The sequence below is a fragment of the Nerophis lumbriciformis genome, linkage group LG03 (genome assembly GCF_033978685.3).
Source record: "Nerophis lumbriciformis linkage group LG03, RoL_Nlum_v2.1, whole genome shotgun sequence".
NCBI lineage: Eukaryota > Metazoa > Chordata > Actinopteri > Syngnathiformes > Syngnathidae > Nerophis > Nerophis lumbriciformis.
In genome coordinates, this window is record NC_084550.2 from 26,705,001 (window position 1) to 26,726,065 (window position 21,065).

Genomic DNA, 21,065 nt, shown 5'->3' on the forward strand with positions numbered 1-21,065 from the left:
GGACCGACTCAACTGACACTGATTTTATGCCCGAGCACAGGGGTCACCAACCTTTTTGAAACCAAAAACTACTTCTTGGGTACTGATTAATGCGAAGGGCTACCAGTTTGATACACACTTAAATAAATAAATATATTGTCATTTGTAAGTTACACGTAAGTGTGATTTAAACAAGAATAGCTAAATAAATAAATGTATATATATTAAAAAATGGGTATTTCTGTCTGTCATTCCGTCGTACATTTTTTTGTCCTTTTACGGAAGGTTTTTTGTAGAGAATAAATGATGAAAAAAACACTTAATTGAACGGTTTAAAAGAGGAGAAAACACGAAAAAAAAATTAAATAACATTTTGAAACATAGTTTATCTTCAATTTCAACTCTTTAAAATTCAAAATTCAACCAACAAAAAGAAGAGGAAAAACTGGCTAATTTGAATATTTTTGAAAAAATTAAAAAAATAATTTATGGAACATCATTAGTAATTTTTCCTGATTAAGATACATTTTAGAATTTTGATGACATGTTTTAAATTGGTTAAAATCCAATCTGCACTTTGTTAGAATATTTAACAAATTGGACCAAGCTATATTTCTAACAAAGACAAATCAGTATTTCTTCTAGATTTTCCAGAACAGAAATTCAAAATACTTTGAATAAGATTTAAATTTGATTCTACAGATTTTCTAGATTTGCCAGAATAATTTTTTTGAATTATAATCATAGTTCGTTTGAAGAAATATTTCACAAATATTCTTCGTCGAAAAACCAGAAGCTAAAATATTTATTATTCTTTACAATAAAAAAAATGTTTTACTTGAACATTGATTTAAATTGTCAGGAAAGAAGAGGAAGAAATTTAAAAGGTAAAAAGGTATATTTGTTTAAAAATCCTAAAATCATTTTTAAGGTTGTATTTTTTTCTCTAAAATTGTATTTCTAAAAGTAATAAGAAGCAAAGTAAAAAATAAATGAATTTATTTAAACAAGTGAAGACCCATCCATCCATCCATTTTCTACCGCTTATTCCAAGTGAAGACCAAGTCTTTAAAATATTTTCTTGGATTTTCAAATTCTATTTGAGTTTTGTCTCTTTTAGAATTAAAAATGTCGAGCAAAGCGAGACCAGCTTGCTAGTAAATAAATACAATTTAAAAAATAGAGGCAGCTCACTGGTAAGCTTGAGCTATTTTTAGAACAGGCCAGCGGGCGACTGATCTGGTCCTTACAGGCTACCTGGTGACCGCGGGCACCGCATCGGTGTTGCCGGACCCATCACTAGTTTGCACTAACTAAACAAATATTCTTAAAATGCTTACACACTCAATATTACAAAGCTAAACTCTTATAGATGGCAATAAGCCACAGCTCCAATATGTGTTCCAATTACCAATCACTCAAGAAAGAAAAAGGTATTTTACCTTCATTTGCGGAGGCCCTCTGGTGGGTTCTGGTCCAGGAGTCAACTACCGCAAGACGGCCAAAGAATCCGGGAAACGGGACCAGTTGCTTGGATCTTCCGTTTAAAAAGGGTGAAGTCGTCCAATGTTCTTTTGTTCTAATGGCGCTGGAGAGAAGGCCGGGTTGTCCAAAGATGTCCGGCACATTCTCTGAAGATGGTCACTCTGCACCCGTCCTTGGCAGGGATATTTGGAAGTATGTTAAGTCAAACAACAAAGATTCAAAATCATGTCTTCAGATTGTCATAAACTAGGAACCATAACAGCTGTATGAATCTGGGAAGTGAAGGGAAAGGCCTAGAAGAAAATGTAGGCCACTCTCATGGCTGACTAGCTGTGCCAGCAGTTCTGAGGGAGGATTCTAAATCCAGAAGCCCAGGCTGCAGCTAAGCTAGGTCTAACAGAGACCCAGGCTATAGCCGGAACAAGGCCAGGTGGAGGTTAGCAATCATGGCAGGCTGGAGGCAGTGGAAGGCCAGGCTGAGGTTAGTGGACGTCCAAGCTGCAGCAGGTAGAGCTGGTGAAGGCCCAGACTGCAACAAATAGAAGGCCACTAGATTTCAAAGTCCAATAAAAGCAGTCAGTAAAGCCCCGTTTTGGTTTTAAGCCTCATGTAAACTGTGTGTTACTAAGATATTTACGAGATACAACCTGTCCTACAGTAAGGTAGGCTTTTACATAGGGCTAGTGGTGCAATGGATAATGCGTCTGACTACTGATCAGAAAATTCTAGGTTCAACTCCTGGCTAGCTTGTGGATCTTTGTTAATTGAACTGTAACAAAATTTTGTGCCATTTTCTTCCGGGAGGTTTTTTAACGTAACAGTTATTAAAAATGACGGAAAGGTGTTTGACAACTGATGCCAGGATTCCCGCCAGCAAGACTCGCAGTCAAAGAGACCATTTCAGTAGTGTAAGAGCCACAGAAGGTTTATTAGTAAAAAAAAAAACAACTGGTTAAAAAGAATACAGAGTTATGCTGAACCCCAGGGTCGAACCACGGACCTTCAGATCTTCAGTCCGACGCTCTCCCAACTGAGCTATTTCCGCTATACCTTTTACATTTGGGTTCACTTATTCAAATCTGCCCTGTTGGTGACTTTTGAGGGCTGGAAGGAGGCCTTTCCAAGGGGGTCTCAGAGCCTAGTATTGGTCAGCTCAAAGCTCAAACTCAAAAAGAATGTCTTACGCTCCATGACTGAGCATTTCAGGGTCTCTAAAAAATGAAGCAAATGTTTTACTACCAAGAATGTTATGAATATTGCAAACATTTGGCAGATTTTTCTGAAATGTTTAAAAGTTCCTAGGAGGCTAATAATGAAGTCTTCAAGTGTAGATGAACTATGCTTCAAAAAATGTTGTTGTTATGTATTAATGTTGTTTATAACAAAGACAATAAAGTATTGATCTATTGACTGAGCCTACAATGCAATTTTACCAAGGGATAAACTAACATCAGTCATATTAAATCATGCATCAAGGCCAATACTGTAATGACATCAAATAGATATTTTGAATGTTGCCAGAGTACCTGCTTGGTTTCACATCTTGTTCAACCACTTACCAGAGGGAACAGGATACCTCTCTTTCAAAAAAAGGCAGTTTAAAGAAAGGGTAGAGTGCCGTGACCCGGATTCGAACCGGGGTTGCTGCGGCCACAACACAGAGTACTAACCACTATATGATCACGGCTGTAGCTACCCATCCTGATTGATAATGGGGAAAGGGAAGGTGGAAGGTGTGCTCAGGCAAGGAAGGTTTTACTCCAGTGTGGTGTAAAGAACAACTGTTAAGATGTAAAAGAGTCACATTTTTTTGCTTTGGTTTCCTCACCCACTTTATCCTGATTGAATGCCCCGAGTATAACAACAGATACAACTCCCAGTTATCTATTCACAATAATAATTTAAAAAAAATTGCATGTTCCAGTTTGTAGATATTTATTTTAAATGCAAAAAAACTGCCGAAGAAATGGTACTTAATTTTGAACGAAAAACAACGAGCTAGCCAGGTGTTGAACCTAGAATCTTCTGATCCGTAGTCAGACGCGTTGTCCATTGCGCCACTAGCCCTATGGGAAGGATCATCTTACTGTAGAACAGATTGTATATTGTAAATATCTTAGGGTTAAAACCAAAACAGGGTTTTAATGACTACTTTTGTTGGACTTTAAAATCTAGTGGTCTTCTATTTGTTGCAGCCTTGGCCTTCACCAGCTCTACCTGCTGCAGCTTGGACATCCACTAACCTCAGCCTTTGAACCAGCGACCTAAGGATGTCAGCATCAGCAACTACAGTCCTCCGCTCTACCAACTGAGCTATCGAAAGTACAATTGCACTTCTGTCCCCAAGGCATTTGGCTCTAAAATGTGGGGAGCATCCAAGTTAAATCCAGCTCAGAGTTGGCAACTTCGGGAGAGGAGCTTCTTTTTTGGTCAAAACCTTCTTTGTTGATGACGATGTAAAACTGGCTTAACTGTCAAAAATGAGGTTTGTGTTCAAGCAATTGGCGAGTTTGAGCTTTGACGGTTCCCAGCTTTCCACTGAACATCCTAACTAATTCACTTTCATCTCAGGTTGCCAATATGGCAAATCAGAATTGAAAAGGGCCTGGGTAGCTCAGTCGGTAGAGCATCAGACTTTTAATCTGAGGGTCCAGGGTTCAAGTCCCTGTTCAGGTGGCTGATGCTGAACTTGTATTTTATTTGGAAAGTTGAAACCAAAAAGATCTCTCACATCGACTTTAGCTCAGGTGGGAGAGCGTTAAGCCGAACATCTGAAGGTTTAAACACAATACCTTAAACACAACTTGTTAGAGAGTATCTGTATGAAAAACTTGTGGTTAATCTGTTGCTCTAAGTGTGTTAGATGCACCCTCTCATCAGCTGTACCAACAGGTCTTGGGTTTACTTTCTCAAATGTAACAAAGGTCTGCCCTGTTGGTGACTTTTAAGATTTGAAAGGAGGCCTTTGCATGGGGATCTCAGAGCCTAGTATTGGTCAGCAGAACTGGTACTTGAATCCCGGAACTCAAAAACAATGTCTTACGCTCTATGACTGAGCATTTCATGATCTTTAAAAAAATCAAGCAAATTGCTTCTGAGAGAATAACCATATTGGCAACCTCAGATGAAAGTGAATTAGCCCAAAAAGCAGATGCCCAACGATTATGGTTCCAAATAGGTAGATGTCTTTCACTTCCTCGACGGACAGCACTGAGAGCCACATGATTCTCCATTTCGCCCAGGATTTTCTCACGTACCCCGCAGCAATACTTCCATCAGGGGAGACAGGCTCTACTGGTACCTCAGCCTGTGTAGCTCAGTCGGCAGAGCATCAAACTTTTGATCGGAGGGTCCAGGGTTCAAGTCCCTGTTCAGGCGCCTCATGCTAACTTCTTTACATTTCTACGAAGGCGTCCTTTTTGCCATCCTGTATCCTCTATTTAATATGCAAAACCTATTTGAGCTGATGCTTCCATCATTACAGATAATTACACGTGTGCAGATCTGTACAAAAAGTATCTACATTTGAATAAATTGAATACTAAAGAGGTGGTAAAGTCAGATCCTTCAATAGATCAGTTGGTAGAGCGGAGTACTGTAATTGTCCTTAGGTCGCTGGCTCGAAGGATTGATGTTACATTTTTCTGTGATATCATTCAAAAAAGAATCAAAATAATGTCTGACTTTCTGAGGACGTCCGTTTAAAACCATAACCGCTTGGACCTTGGCCTCTATCAGGTATCCTTTTGGGGATACCTCTCTCTATAAAACAGGTGCGTTTCTAGCATGCCGTCCTACCGTTTAGGTCTTATTGCATTCAATTTGTATATCCCCTTTGTTGGACACTTATTATTTTTCAGCTGTATGAATCTGGGAAGTGAAGGGAAAGGTCCAGAAGAAAACTCAAGCCACTCTCATGGCTGACAAGCCGTGCCAGCAGTTCTGAGGGATGATTCTAAATGCAGAGGCCCAGGCTGCAGTGGTTTGAAAGCCAAGCTAAGTCTAACAGAGGCCCAGGCTATAGCCAGAACTGAAGCGGGCACACATCCAGGCTATGGCAGTTGAAAAGCCAGGCGGAGGCTAGTGTTCAACCACTTACCAGAGGGAACAAGATACCTCTCTTTAAAAAAAAACGCAGTTTAAAGAAGGGGTAAAGTGCCGTGACCCGGATTCGAACCGGGGATGCTGCAGCCACAACACAGAGTACTAACTACTATACGATCACGGCTGTAGCTACCCATCCTGATTGATAATGGGGAAGGGGAAGGTGGAAGGTGTGCTCAGGCAAGGAAGGTTTTACTCCAGTGTGGTGTAAAGAACAACTGTTAAGATGTAAAAGAGTCACATTTTTATTGCTTTGGTTTCCTCACCCACTTTATTCTATGCCCCGAGTATAACAACAGATGCAACTCCCAGTTATCTATTCAAAATAATAATTTAAAAACAATTGCATGTTCCAGTTTGTAGATATTTATTTTAAATGCAAAAAAACTGCCGAAGAAATGGCACTGAATTCTGAACGAAAAACAACGAGCTAGCAAGGAGTCGAACCTAGAATCTTCTGATGCATAGTCAGACGCTCTGTCCATTGCGCCACTAGCCCTATGGGAAGGATCATCTTACTGTAGAACAGATTGTATATTGTAAATATCTTAGGCTTAAAACCAAAACAGGGTTTTACTGACTACTTTTGTTGGACTTTAAAATCTAGTGACCTTCTATTTGTTGCAGCCTGGGCCTTCACCAGCTTTACCTGCTGCAGCTTGGACGTCCACTAACCTCAGCCTGGTCTTCCACTGCCTCCAGCCGGCATGTTTGCTAGCCTCCGCCTGGCTTTTCAACTGCCATAGCCTGGATGTCTGCCCGCTTCAGTCTGGCCTTGTTCTGGCTATAGCCTGGGCCTCTGTTAGACTTAGCTTGGCTTTCAAACCGCTGCAGTCTGGGCCTCTGGATTTAGAATCATCCCTCAGAACTGCTGGCACGGCTTGTCAGCCATGAGATTTCCCTAAATTTTCTTCTGGACCTTTCCCTTCACTTCCCAGATTCATACAGCTGTTATAGTTCCTATTTTGTGTCAACCTCAAGACACAAGACATGATTTTGATTCTTTATTGTTTGACTTAACATACTTCCAAATATCCCTGCCAAGGAGTGGCAGCAAGGTGGACAAAAGCATATGAGTAGAGTGATCTTCCACGATCTTCCATTTTCCTGTCCTATAGAGAGAAGTATCCCAAAAGGATACTTGATAGAGGCCAAGGTTCTAGCGGTAATGGTTTTGAACGGACGTCTTCAGGATGTCAGACATTTGTTTGGTGACATCACATAAAAGTGAAATGGGGAATCCTTCAAGCCGGATTTGAACCAGCTACCTAAGGATGTCAGCATCAGCAACTACAGTCCTCCGCTCTACCAACTGAGCTATCGAAGGTACAATTGAATTTCTGTCCCCAAGGCATTTGGCTCTAAAATGTGGGGAGCATCCAAGTTAAATCCAGCTCAGAGTTGGCAACTTCGGGAGAGGAGCTTCTTTTTCGGTCAAAACCTTCTTTGTTGATGACGATGTAAAACTGGCTTAACTGTCAAAAATGAGGTTTGTGTTCAAGCAATCGGCGAATTTGAGCTTTGACAGTTCCCAGCTTTCCACTGAACATCCTCACTAATTCGATTTCACCTGAGGTTGCAAATATGGTTATTCTCTCAGACATTTGGCAAATCAGAATAGAAAAGGGCTTGGGTAGCTCAGTCGGCAGAGCATCAGACATTTAATCTGAGGGTCCAGGGTTCAAGTCCCTGTTCAGGCGGCTGATGCTGAACTTGTAGTTCATTTTGTATTTTATTTGGAAAATTGAAACCAAAAAGATCTCTCACATCTACTTTAGCTCAGGTGGGAGAGCGTTAAGCCGAACATCTGAAGGTTTAAACACAATACCTTAAACACAACTTGTTAGACAGTATCTGTATGAAAAACTTGTGGTTAATCTGTTGCTCTAAGTGTGTTAGATGCACCCTCTCATCAGCTGTACCAACAGGTCCTGGGTTTACTTTCTCAAATGTAACAAAGGTCTGCCCTGTTGGTGACTTTTAAGATTTGAAAGGAGGCCTTTGCATGGGGATCTCAGAGCCTAGTATTGGTCAGCAGAACTGGTACTTGAATCCCGGAACTCAAAAACAATGTCTTACGCTCTATGACTGAGCATTGCAGGGTCTTTAAAAAAATCAAGCAAATTGCTTCTGAGAGAATAACCATATTGGCAACCTCAGATAAAAGTGAATTAGCCCAAAAAGCAGATGCCCAACGATTATGGTTCCAAATAGGTAGATGTCTTCCACTTCCTCGACGGACAGCACTGAGAGCCACATGATTCTCCATTTCTCCCAGGATTTTCTCACGTACCCCGCAGCAATACTTCCGTCAGGGGAGCCAGGCTCTAGTGGTACCTCAGCCTGTGTAGCTCAGTCGGCAGAGCATCAAACTTTTGATCGGAGGGTCCAGGGTTCAAGTCTCTGTTCAGGCGCCTGATGTTAACTTCTTTACATTTCTACGAAGGCGTCCTTTTTGCCGTCTTGTATCCTCTATTTAATATGCAAAACTTATTTGAGCTGATGCTTCCATCATTACAGATAATTACACGTGTGCAGATCTGTACAAAAATTATCTACATTTGAATAAATTGAATACTAAAGAGGGGGTAAAGTCAGATCCTTCAATAGCTCAGTTGGTAGAGCGGAGTACTGCAATTGTCCTTAGGTCGCTGGCTCGAAGGATTGATTGTTACATTTTTCTGTGATGTCATTCAAAAAAGAATCAAAATAATGTCTGACTTTCTGAGGACGTCCGTTTAAAACCATAACCGCTTGGACCTTGGCCTCTATCAGGTATCCTTTTGGGGATACCTCTCTCTATAAAACAGGTGCGTTTCTAGCATGCCGTCCTACCGTTTAGGTCTTTTTGCATTCAGTTTGTATATCACCTTTGTTGGACACTTATTATTTTTCAGCTGTATGAATCTGGCAAGTGAAGGGAAAGGTCCAGAAGAAAACTTAAGCCACTCTCATGGCTGACAAGCCGTGCCAGCAGTTCTGAGGGATGATTCTAAATCCAGAGGCCCAGGCTGCAGCGGTTTGAAAGCCAAGCTAAGTCTATCAGAGGCCCAGGCTATAGCCAGAACAAGGCCAGACTGAAGCGGGCAGACATCCAGGCTATGGCAGTTGAAAAGCAAGGCGGAAGCTAGCAATCATGCCGGCTGGAGGCAGTGGAAGGCCAGGCTGAGGTTAGTGGACGTCCAAGCTGCAGCAGGTAGAGCTGATGAAGGCCCAGGCTGCAACAAATAGAAAGCCATTAGATTTTAAAGTCCAACAAAAGCAGTCAGTAAAGCTCCGTTCTGGTTTTAAGCGTAATGGAAACGGTGTGTTACTTTGGCGCCAAACCCCCCCACGGCCCGTGACCCACACCAGACCACTTTAGCATGACTCCACGCGAGCCCACCCCCAGCCAAACAAAGCCAGCCCCCGCCCGCCCCAACCCAACCCCGCAGAGCCCATACCAGCAACCAAACGCAGAAAAACTGCACAGCCCCCATGCCTAATGCAAACACCGCATCCCGGCCCATACAAGTCCCGGACAGTTTTAGATAACTGTTGTCCAGAAACCCACCTGGTGTATCGTCCATTTGACGATACACCAAGGCATTGCCCAGCCCAATCAGCAGATGCCCAGCGATTACGGTTCCAAACAGGTAGATGTCTTCCACGTCCTCGACAGTCAGCACTGAGAGGCACATGATTCTCCATTTCTCCCAGGATTCTCTCACGTACCCTGCAGCAATACTTCCGTCAGGGCAGACGGCAGCAACTCGCAGTTCCAAAATATATTAGAATTACCAATCAATCAAAAGGAAAACAAGTATTTTACCTTCATTTGTGGAGGCCCTCCGGTGGACTGTGTTAGGTGGGTTCTGGTCCAGGAGTCAACTACCGCAAGACAGCCAAGGAATCCGGGTAACATGACAAGTTGCTCGGATCTTTCGTTTTAAAGGGCTAAGTCATCCAATGTTGTTTTGTTCTAATGGCACTGGAGAGAAGGCCGGGTTGTCTAAAAATGTCCGGCACATTCTCTGAAGATGGTCACTCTACTCATATGCTTTTGTCCACCTTGCTACCCCTCCTTGGCAGGGATATTTGGAAGTATGTTAAGTCAAACAATAAAGAATCAAAATAATGTCTTGTGTTTTGAGGTTGACATAAATTAGGAACCATAACAGCTGTATGAATCTGGGAAGTGAAGGTTAAGGACCAGGGCTAGTGGCGCGTATGACTAAGGATCAGAAGATTCTAGGTTAAACTCCTGGCTGGTGCTTTGAAATAATATTCTGTGCCGTTTCTTCAGGAATTTTTTTCGCATTTAAAATAAATATCTACAATCTGGACCGTGCTTTTTATTATTGTGAATGGATAACTGGAAGTTGTACCTGTTGTTATACTCGAGGCATTCAATCAGAATTAGGTGAGTGAGGAAAAAAGGTGACCAGAGCAATAAAAATCTTGCCTGAGCACGTCGTTCTCTCGTTAGGAGTATAAATTGTTGAGGCTTCGTCACGAGCATTTAGACCAGATGTGACTATGCTGTCTAAGAGCAAACACATTATCAATCAGGATGGGTAGCTACAGCTGTGATCGTATAGAGGTTAGTACTCTGCGTTGTGGCCGCAGCAACCCCGGTTCGAATCCGGGTCACGGCATTTGCCATTTCTTTTTTTGATAATGATTTTTGAAAAAAAGAGGTATCTTGTTCCCTCCGATAAGTAGTTGAACAAGATGTGAAACCAAGCAGGTACTCTGTCAAAATGCAAAATATCTATTTGATGTCATTACAGTATTGGCCTCTGTGTTCAAAGAACTCTGGCGTATTAGTGATTCCCAGAGCCCAAAAAAAGTCTGCGGGCTATAGAGCGTTTTCTATTGGGGCTCCAGTACTCTGGAATGCCCTCCCGGTAACAGTTAGAGATGCTACCTCAGTAGAAGCATCTTAAAACTCATTTGTATACCCTAGCCTTTAAATAGCCCGCCTTTTTTAGACCAGTTGATCTGCCGTTTCTTTTCTTTTCTCCTCTGCTCCCCCCTTATCCTTTGTGGAGGGGAAAACACAGAGGTCCGGTGGCCATGGATGAAGTGCTGGCTGTTAGAGATGCGCGGATAGGCAATTATTTCATCCGCAACCGCATCAGAAAGTCGTCAACCATCCGCAATCCACCCGATCTAACATTTGATCAGAACTGCATCCGCCCGCCATCCGCCCGCACCCGCCCGTTGTTATATATCTAATATAGACGATGCAAGGCATTAGTGAGGTTATAAAGCTTTTGCCTGTTAAAGAAAGGAGACTGATCCAACGCAGTACAGACATTCGCGTGCCATGCTGTCACGACCCAGACGCACACCAGTGCGCAATCATATGGGAGCCGCGCTGAGCGCACCTCCAAGCGCGTCTCGCTGCCGGCGACGGCCGGGTATATGGGCCCGACGCTCCAGCGCCATCCATTTTCAGGGCTAGTTGATTCGGCAGGTGGGTTGTTACACACTCCTTAGCGGGTTCCAACTTCCATGGCCACCGTCCTGCTGTCTATATCAACCAGGGTGAGCCCCACCCCTTTCGTGAGCGCACTGCGCGCGGAGTGACCCCTGTTACGCGCCCCCGGCCACGGGGGTGGCGGACAGGTAAGCTGCTTACCTGCTGCGCGTGACGCCGGCCGCGGCGAAGGCGGACGAGGCGGGGTGTCGGTGCGGTGGGCGCGGTGGTGACCCTGGACGTGCGTCGGGCCCTTCTCGCGGATCGCCTCAGCTACGGCTCCCGGTGGGGCCCTCTCGGGGAAAGGGGCCTCGGTCCCGGACCCCGGCGAGGCGTCCCTTCTCCGCTCCGTAAAAGTGTCCATCTCTTTCTTTTTTTTTCTTCTGTTGTGGCATATGCAGCAGGTGCCTGCTCGTTTTTCGTATGTGGGTAACAACATTTAACTATGTATATATTGTAATGTTCCCAGGAACGTAGGCTCATAGACTTATTCGTTTGTCTTGTATTTATTGTAATAAGATGCAATGTAACCACACAACAGCTCCAATGTGCGTCTCCCCTCTTTCCCGAAAACTCGAACTAACACTTCCTGTCAACAACGTCACTTCCCTAACTTGCCCGGAAGTCCCGCCCCCCAGCCAAAGCCATTGGCTAACACCCCGTAGCTAGCCGCTACATCATATTTCCGAATTGGTTTAACTGCCACCCACCTGAATCTATTTAAAATCTAATTTTTTTTTTTTTTCAATCGCCCGACCCGACCCGACCCGACCCGACCCGCTGATAAAATCTAATTTTTTTAAATTTCATCCGCCCGATTCGCGGATAATCCGCGGACTCCGCGGTTGTGCCCGCAAACCGCGCATCTCTACTGGCTGTCCAGAGTCGAGACCCGGGGTGGACTGCTCGCCTGTGCATCGGTTGGGAACATCTCTGTGCTGCTGACCCGTCTCCGCTCGGGATGGTTTCCTGCTGACCCCACTATGGACTGGACTCTTACTATTATGTTGGATCCACTATGGACTGGACTCTTACTATTATGTTGGATCCACTATGGACTGGACTCTCACAATATTATGTCAGACCCACTCAACATCCATTGCATTCGGTCTCCCCTAGAGGGGGTGGGGGGGTTACCCACATATGCGGTCCTCTCCAAGGTTTCTCATAGTCATTCACATCGACGTCCCACTGGGGTGAGTTTTTCCTTGCCCTTATGTGGGCTCTGTACCGAGGATGTCGTTGTGGCTTGTGCAGCCCTTTGAGACACTTGTGATTTAGGGCTATATAAATAAACATTGATTGATTGATTGATTGATTGATACATGATTTAATATGACTGATGTGTGCTTTGTGCTGTTAGTTTATCCCTTGGTAAAATTGCATTATAAGCTCAGTCAATAGATCAATACTTTATTGGCATTGATATAAACAACATTAATACATAACAACAACATTTTTTGAAGCATAGTTCATCTACACTTGAATACTTCATTATTAGCCTCCTAAGAACTTTAGAAAATTTCTGAAAAATCTGCCAAATGTTTGCAATATTCATAACATTCTTGGTAGTAAAACAATCTTCAGAAGAATTTTGGTAAATTTTTAGAGACCCTGAAATGATCAGTCATGGAGCGAAAGACATTCTTTTTAAGTTTGAGCTTTGAGCTGACCAAGACAAGGCTCTGATACCCCTTGGAAAGGCCTCCTTCCAGCCCTCAGAAGTCAACACCAGGGCAGACCTTGGTTCCATTTTAAAATGTGAACCGAAAATGTATTGATATAGCTGAAATATCTCAGTTGGGAGAGCGTCAGACTGAAGATCTGAAGGTCCCTGGTTCGATCCCGGGTTTCAGCACAACTCTGTGTTCTTCTTAACCAGTTGTTTTTACTAATAAGCCTTCTGTGGTTCTTAAACTACTGAAATGGTCTCCCTGACCTGCAGCCTTGCTGGCGGAATGCTAGCGTCAGTTGTCACACACCTTTCTGTCATTTTTAATTTGAAAAACTGTTTCATTAAATAAACTTTCCTGAAGAAAATGGCACTAAATTTTGTTTCAGTTCAATAAACAAAGTCCAACGAGCTAGCCAGGAGTTGAACCTGGAATCTTCTGATCCGTAGTCAGACGCGTTAGCCATTGCGCCACTAGCCCTATGGGTAATTCTATTATATTTTGGAACTGCACAGTAGTTCAGCTAAGTATTACTGAGTGCGTGTAAAATGTTTTAGGAATGTTAGTGGAGTGAGTTTGAACATAGTAATACACCAACACACACACTGGTAGGGAAAAATAGTAAGTGTCCAACCAAGGTGATATACAAACTGAATGCAATAAGACCTAAACGGTAGGCCCACCTGTCTAATAGAGACAGGTATCCCAAAAGGATACCTGATAGAGGCCAAGGTCCTAGCGGTAATGGTTTTGAACGGACGTCCTCAGTATGTCAGACATTATTTTGATTCTTTTTTGAATGACATCACATAAAAATGTTATGGGCAACCCTTCGAGCCAGATTTTAACCAGCGACCTAAGGATTTCAGTATGAGCAACTCCAGTCCTCCGATGTACCAACTGAGCTATCGAAGGATCTGATATGACCTACTCTTTAGTATTCAATTTATTCGAATACTATTGACTTTTGAGGGCTGGAAGGAGGCCTTTCTAAGGAGGTCTCAGAGCCTAGTATTGGTCAGCTCAAAGCTCAAACTTAAAAAGAATATCTTACGCTCCATGACTGAGCATTTCAGGGTCTCTAAAAAAATAAGCAAAATGGTTCTGAAGAATGTTTTACTACCAAGAATGTTATGAATATTGCAAACATTTGGCAGATTTTTCTGAAATGTTCTTAGGAGGCTAATAATGAAGTCTTCAAGTGTAGATGAACTATGCTTCAAAAAAATTTGTTTTTATGTATTAATGTTGTTTATAACAATGACAATAAAGTATTGATCTATTGACTGAGCCTATAATGCAATTTTACCAAGGGATAAACTAACAGCACAAAGCACACATCAGTCATATTAAATCATGCATCAAGGTCAATACTGTAATGACATCAAATAGATATTTTGAATGTTGCCAGAGTACCTGCTTGGTTTCACATCTTGTTCAACCACTTACCAGAGGGAACAAGATACCGCTCTTTCAAAAATCATCATCAAAAAAAGTCAGTTTAAAGAAAGGGCAAAGAGCCGTGACCCGGATTCGAACCGGGGTTGCTGCGGCCACAACACAGAGTACTAACCACTATACGATCACGGCTGTAGATACCCATCCTCATTGATAATGGGGAAGGGGTAGGTGGAAGGTGTGCTCAGGCAAGGAAGGTTTTACTCCAGTGTGGTGTAAAGAACAACTGTTAAGATGTAAAAGAGTCACATTTTTATTGCTTTGGTTTCCTCACCCACTTTATTCTGATTGAATGCCCCCAGTATAACAACAGATACAACTCCCAGTTATCTATTCACAATAATAATTTAAAAAAAATGCATGTTCCAGTTTGTGGATATTTATTTTAAATGCAAAAAAACTGCCGAAGAAATGGCACTGAATTTTGAACGAAAAACAACGAGCTAGCCAGGAGTCAAACCTAGAATTTTCTGATCCGTAGTCAGACGCGTTGTCCATTGCACCACTAGCCCTATGGGAAGGATCATCTTACTGTAGAACAGATAGTATATTGTAAATATCTTAGGCTTAAAACCAAAACAGGGTTTTACTGACTACTTTTGTTGGACTTTAAAATCTAGTGGCCTTCTATTTGTTGCAGCCTGTGCCTTCACCAGCTCTACCTGCTGTAGCTTGAACGTCCACTAACCTCAGCCTGGCCTTCCACTGTCTCCGGCCGGCATGTTTGCTAGCCTCCGCCTGGCTATTCAACTGCCATAGCCTGGATGTCTGCCCACTTCAGTCTGGCCTTGTTCTGGCTATAGCCTGGGCCTCTGTTAGACTTAGCTTGGCTTTCAAACCGCTGCAGCCTGGGCCTCTGGATTTAGAATCATCCCTCAGAACTGCTGGCACGGCTTGTCAGCCATGAGATTTCCCTAAATTTTCTTCTGGTCCTTTCCCTTCACTTCCCAGATTCATACAGCTGTTACGGTTCCTATTTTGTGTCCACCTCAAGACAGAAGACATTACTTTGATTCTTTATTGTTTGTCTTAACATACTTCCAAATATCCCTGCCAAGGAGGGGCAGCAAGGTGGACAAAAGCATATGAGTAGAGTGATCTTCCACGATCTTCAATTTTCCTGTCCTATAGAGAGAAGTATCCCAAAAGGATACTTGATAGAGGCCAAGGTCCTAGCGGTAATGGTTTTGAACGGACGTCTTCAGGATGTCAGACATTTTTTTGGTGACATCACATAAAAGTGAAATGGGGAATCCTTCGAGCCGGATTTGAAGCAGCGACCTAAGGATGTCAGCATCAGCAACTACAGTCCTCCGCTCTACCAACTGAGCTATCGAAGGTCCAATTGAAGTTCTGTCCCCAAGGCATTTGGCTCCAAAATGTGGGGAGCATCCAAGTTAAATTCAGCTCAGAGTTGGCAACTTCGGGAGAGGAGCTTCTTTTTTGGTCAAAACCTTCTTTGTTGATGACGATGTAAAACTGGCTTAACTGTCAAAAATGAGGTTTGTGTTCAAGCAATCGGCGAGCTTGAGCTTTGACAGTTCCCAGCTTTCCACTGAACATCCTCACTAATTCAATTTCACCTGAGATTGCCAATATGGTTATTCTCTCAGACATTTGGCAACTCAGAATTGAAAAGGGCCTGGGTAGCTCAGTCGGTAGAGCATCATACTTTTAATCTGAGGGTCCAGGGTTCAAGTCCCTGTTCAGGCGGCTGATGCTGAACTTGTTCTGTATTTTATTTGGAAAATTGAAACCAAAAAGATGTCTCACATTTAATTTAGCTCAGGTGGGAGAGCGTTAAGCCGAACATCTGAAGGTTTAAACACAATACCTTAAACACAACTTGTTAGACAGTATCTGTATCAAAAACTTTTGGTTAATCTGTTGCTGTAAGTGTGTTAGATGCACCCTCTCATCAGCTGTACCAACAGGTCTTGGGTTTACTTTTTCAAATGTAACCAAGGTCTGCCCTGTTGATGACTTTTAAGAGTTGAAAGAAGGTCTTTGCATGGGGATCTCAGAGCCTAGTATTGGTCAGCAGAACTGGTACTTGAATCCCGGAAGCTCAAAACGAATGTCTTACGCTCCTAGACTGAGCATTTCAGGGTCTTTAAAAAAATTAAGCAAATTGCTTCTGAGAGAATAACCATATTGGCAACCTCAGATGAAAGTGAATTAGCCCAAAAAGCAGATGCCCAACGATTATAGTTCCAAATAGGTAGATGTCTTCCACTTCCTCGACGGACAGCACTGAGAGCCACATGATTCTCCATTTCTCCCAGGATTTTCTCACGTACCCCGCAGCAATACTTCCATCAGGGGATCCAGGCTCTACTGGTACCTCAGCCTGTGTAGCTCAGTCGGCAGTGCATCAAACTTTTGATCGGAGGGTCCAGGGTTCAAGTCCCTGTTCAGGCGCCTGATGCTAACTTCTTTACAATTCTACGAAGGCGTCCTTTTTGCCGTCCTGTATCCTCTATTTAATATGCAAAACTTATTTGAGCTGATGCTTCCATCATTACAGATAATTACACGTGTGCAGATCTGTACAAAAATGGTCTAAATTTTTTTTTTTTGTTTTTTTGTTTTTTGTTTTTGTTTTTGTTTTTGTTTTTTTTATTCACAATACCATATAACAAATACAATAGTAGTAAAATATCATCATTTAAAGATGTTGGTACGGGAAAGGGTCCCCCAAATAAGCTAGAAGAAGCTTTTGACAGGGGGTCCAGAGGATAGAATATACATGAAATGATGGAATGATGGAACATGGTAGCAAGTACAACAACAAAAAACAAAACAAAAAACAACGCTATATGATTAACACAAGATAATAGTACTAAAGCAAGCATACACATACATACATACATTCATTCAACCATGCAAAACCCAACAGTAGTCTACCCTACATGAGGCATTAAATATAGGTGGTTAATAGATAAGTTTTTAGTTTATTTTTGAAGTTGGAGAATGGATACAGCATCTTGAGGCTCTCATTAAGCCGGTTCCAAATCTTTGGTCCCCTGCATACAACACTTCGAGCGGTACAATCCAGTAAACGATGTTTCCCTGATATCAAATCTAAGTTACGAGTGTTGTGGGCATGCTGGGGATGGTAGATAGGAACCAAGCTACAGAGCCTTAAATTCAGCCTGTAAATGACTTGATAGGTTAAACAAGCATTTTGATAAATATTGAACTCTGTCAGTCTTAAGAGATGATAATTATGGAATAGATGTCGAGTGGGGGCATTAAACTTGGACCATGACAGGGCCCGTATAATTTTCTTTTGCATAGATTCTAATTTGTGGAGGTAGGTAGGGAAGGTGTTACACCAGATGACATTACAGTAGTTTAGATGTGGTTCAAAGAGAGTTTTATATAGTGTGAGTAGAGCATAAAGAGGAAGATAATGACGAAGGTGAAAGAACAGGCCAACATATTTGGATAATTTGTTTAACAGATGGCTAATGTGACATTTGAAATTGAGGTATTCGTCAATGATGACCCCCAGGAATTTTGTGGAGTACACTCTCTGTATTTCCTGCCCATTGATGTTGATATGGCAGTGCTCAGTATTTGTCCGGTTTTTATTAGAACGAAATAGAATAAAATTTGTTTTATTTACATTAAGTGAGAGCTTATTGCATTTGAACCAGGAATCTACTTTCACAAGCTCTGAATTGACAGTTACTTGTAGATCGTGTAGGCTCCTGTGTGAGGTAAACAAATTTGTATCGTCAGCAAAAATTATTTTATGAAAAGTTTCGGAGGAGTTTACAAAATCATTTATGTATAGGATAAAAAGGAGAGGCCCCAAGATGGATCCCTGGGGAACCCCATAATTTATGGTCATACAGGGTGAATTGTGATCATTGACGCATACACATTGCTGCCTTCCGTATAGGTAAGAGCGGAACCAATCGAGAGGTACCCCTCTGACACCATAGTGATATAGTTTATACAATAAGATCTCAAAGTCTATTGTGTCAAAGGCCTTGGATAGATCCAAAAAAATGCCAATACCGCATTTTCCTTCTTCAATACAGTCATTGACCTTTTCCAAAAGGTCGAGTATAGCCATACAGGTGGTGCTTTTTTTACGAAAACCATATTGGGAGGGGACAAGGATATTTAGTTTTTCCAGAAAGCCATTCAGTCGGTTATAGACCACTTTCTCAAATATTTTTGAAAATGTTGGTAAAATTGAAATTGGCCTATAATTGTTCATATTATTTTTATCACCTGATTTAAAAATTGGGATTATTTTTGCCACTTTGGACATTTTGGGTACAATGCCAGCACTAAGTGACAGGTTTATACAGTGACAGAGAGGATTTATGATCACATTTGCTATGGCTTTCAAGATTTTGCTAAATATCCCGTCCACTCCAGCTGTATGTGATGACTTTAGGTCCATAATGATCGTATAAAGCTCATTGATGTCGGTTGGCTGCATGAAAAGGGAGCTAGGGTAGCTGCCTGATAAAAATTCTTTAAAGGAATACCCTGGAGGTTGACCTATTTTACTGGATAGGTTTTCCCCAATAGAAGCAAAAAATTTATTAAAACTATTGGCAAGATCAGCCCTATTTGACCCTGTATCCGGAACAACAGGGGCCTTATGTCCCTTGTTGAGAACAGTATTCAACACGTTCCATGTTCTCCTACAATCCCCCTGCGATGCTTGTAATAGTTCAGAATAATAGTTGCGCTTACTTTTCCTGATAATATGAGTTAATTTATTTCTATAATTTGTGTATTTTTCTTTGTTGACAGTAGTAGGGTTCGAAATATAACATTTGTAGAGTTTATTCTTTTGTCTGATGGACTTTAAGATCCCCCTTGTAATCCAGGGATTTTTTTCTGAGGTATGATTTTTGATAATTTTTTCAGGGATTGTTTCCTGAATAGCATCCTGAATCATTTTAATCAGATGTTCATATGCAGCATCAGGACAGGTGCAATTAAACACAGAGTCCCATTTCCTGGCAAGCAGATTATTATTTAGGTGTAGTAGAGTTGTATTGTTGAGTATTTTGGTTTTACCTTTAGGAGGTGGGGAGGAGGGAGTTTTGCCAGAGTCAAAGAATAGTATAATGGGAAAGTGGTCTGTGATATCGGATTGCACCACCCCTGTCACGAGCTTTGTATTACGGATGTTAGTAATAATGTTATCGATTATTGTTTTTGAGGCATCTGTGACTCGAGTGAACCTATTGATGGTGGGGAAGAAGGAAGAAGAATGTAACGTGTTGATAAAGTTCAGTTTTGCTCCATCGTCCTTGGAAATATCAATATTAAAGTCACCAAGAAGGATGCAGTTTTTGTTTAGTTTATTTAGACTGAGTAATAGTTCATCCAATTTGGAAAGAAAAGTGTCAAGAGGTGAGTCAGGAGGACGATAGAGTACTCCAACAATTAACTTTTTTCCTTTGTTGTTGATCTCCATGAACAAGGATTCACAGAGATCATCTTCTAGGGTGATGTTACATACTTTGGCATGAAGAGTGTTCTGGACATAGAGGCACACACCTCCACCTCTTCCACTGGGTCTATTTTTTACATGTAAATTGTATCCATCCAGTCTAAACAGATCAATATATGAGGAATCAGAAAGCCACGATTCACTACAGGCAATAAAGTTAAACATACAGCTCATATTGGAAAGTAGAGAGACTAAATCAGTGTGATGTTTATTCAGGCTTCTAATATTCAAATGTAAAAATGAGTAATTATAAAGATCATATAAGGACTTTAATTGCTCAGGGTCATAGACATTGCAGTTTATATTATTCTCAATACCAATGCAGTGCTGTAAATCTCCAACTGTGTCAAGGTCTTCAAAACCCATAAAATAATATATGAAAGTAGTCAGGTTTGCCTGCTGGGATGGCATTCAAATAGTAAATACTCATACATGGACACTCCCATTCACACACACTCGTACCATACATACTGGAAAAAGCTGCTTCCATTTAGCACAGGATCGCATCAATCCCCTTCAATGTATGAATATGACATGACATGCCGAGAAAATAAACATTCACGCACCTCCCCCAACCCGCCAACGACCCACCAAATGTCACTCGTAGTCACCCCGATGGGCGTATGAGTCCCACGAAAACGTAACATTTCTTACCAAAAAGGAGAGGTCCCAACTAACAGTCAGGTTTTGGACCAGTTCCGAGGCACATCAGCGCCACCCCGCGGGGTAAAAAGAAATTACGGCCAATACGAGACCAAAACAATAACAAGAATGTCACGTGTGTATCAGAGCCAGGTGTAGCCTGCTCTAATTTCACTTCAGAGAAAGCCAAAACATCAACAAACGCTGTGAACAATATGAGGAACATCAACGCGTGGGATTGTACATATTGACTTTAAAGCGCAACGTGAAGGCGTGGGCTGGTAGATCAGTTAGGAGAGATGTATGTTAATGTTAATGTTACTCTGCTCCGAGAAAGTTATGGTGTGTTAGCTGGCTAGCTAACGTTAGCCTTACCGTGTAGCAAGTCACGTTAGCCGTTTGCCGCCTCAGTAGCTGGCTCAACACCCAAGTTGCAGCTCGCAGCCCGGGTCGCGATGAATGCCTTAGCCTCATCGACCGAGGAGAGGGATCTCCTGCCTGTCTCCACCATGATGGAAAGTTTGGCTGGGTAACGCAGGGCAGGTCTGAGACCTAACTTGAAGAGCTTCGACATGACATCGCTGTATTCCTTTCGCTGATCGACAACTTCGGGTGGATAATCCTCAAAGACCAAGATAGAGTGACCACGGAACTTCAGCTTTCCTCTCTTGGACCGGGCTTCCCGGATAATCGCGTCCTTTTCCTGGAACCTGAGGAGCTTGATGATAACCGGTCTCGGTCGCTGGCCTGCTGGAGGTTTGGGGGCGAG

The 21,065-nt window shown here is 42.2% G+C and overlaps 10 non-coding genes across 10 annotated transcripts; 5 read left to right on the top strand and 5 right to left on the bottom strand.

Annotated features, from left to right (window-relative positions):
* Positions 1 to 3,458: 3,458 nt before the first annotated feature.
* trnar-acg (transfer RNA arginine (anticodon ACG)) lies at positions 3,459 to 3,531 on the bottom strand. The gene has a single exon. It is a non-coding gene; the product is annotated as a tRNA-Arg (tRNA).
* A 536-nt stretch (positions 3,532 to 4,067) lies between these two features.
* Positions 4,068 to 4,140, top strand: trnak-uuu (transfer RNA lysine (anticodon UUU)). Its single transcript has one exon. It is a non-coding gene; the product is annotated as a tRNA-Lys (tRNA).
* Positions 4,141 to 4,769: 629 nt separating this feature from the next.
* On the top strand, positions 4,770 to 4,842 carry trnak-uuu (transfer RNA lysine (anticodon UUU)). Its single transcript has one exon. It is a non-coding gene; the product is annotated as a tRNA-Lys (tRNA).
* Positions 4,843 to 6,808: 1,966 nt separating this feature from the next.
* On the bottom strand, positions 6,809 to 6,895 carry trnay-gua (transfer RNA tyrosine (anticodon GUA)). The gene is given in 2 exon segments: positions 6,809 to 6,844; positions 6,859 to 6,895. It is a non-coding gene; the product is annotated as a tRNA-Tyr (tRNA).
* Positions 6,896 to 7,195: 300 nt separating this feature from the next.
* Positions 7,196 to 7,268, top strand: trnak-uuu (transfer RNA lysine (anticodon UUU)). The gene has a single exon. It is a non-coding gene; the product is annotated as a tRNA-Lys (tRNA).
* A 5,549-nt stretch (positions 7,269 to 12,817) lies between these two features.
* trnaf-gaa (transfer RNA phenylalanine (anticodon GAA)) lies at positions 12,818 to 12,890 on the top strand. Its single transcript has one exon. It is a non-coding gene; the product is annotated as a tRNA-Phe (tRNA).
* Positions 12,891 to 13,112: 222 nt separating this feature from the next.
* On the bottom strand, positions 13,113 to 13,185 carry trnar-acg (transfer RNA arginine (anticodon ACG)). The gene has a single exon. It is a non-coding gene; the product is annotated as a tRNA-Arg (tRNA).
* A 1,038-nt stretch (positions 13,186 to 14,223) lies between these two features.
* trnah-gug (transfer RNA histidin (anticodon GUG)) lies at positions 14,224 to 14,295 on the bottom strand. The gene has a single exon. It is a non-coding gene; the product is annotated as a tRNA-His (tRNA).
* Positions 14,296 to 15,416: 1,121 nt separating this feature from the next.
* On the bottom strand, positions 15,417 to 15,503 carry trnay-gua (transfer RNA tyrosine (anticodon GUA)). Its single transcript is given in 2 exon segments — positions 15,417 to 15,452; positions 15,467 to 15,503. It is a non-coding gene; the product is annotated as a tRNA-Tyr (tRNA).
* Positions 15,504 to 15,803: 300 nt separating this feature from the next.
* trnak-uuu (transfer RNA lysine (anticodon UUU)) lies at positions 15,804 to 15,876 on the top strand. The gene has a single exon. It is a non-coding gene; the product is annotated as a tRNA-Lys (tRNA).
* Positions 15,877 to 21,065: the final 5,189 nt, after the last annotated feature.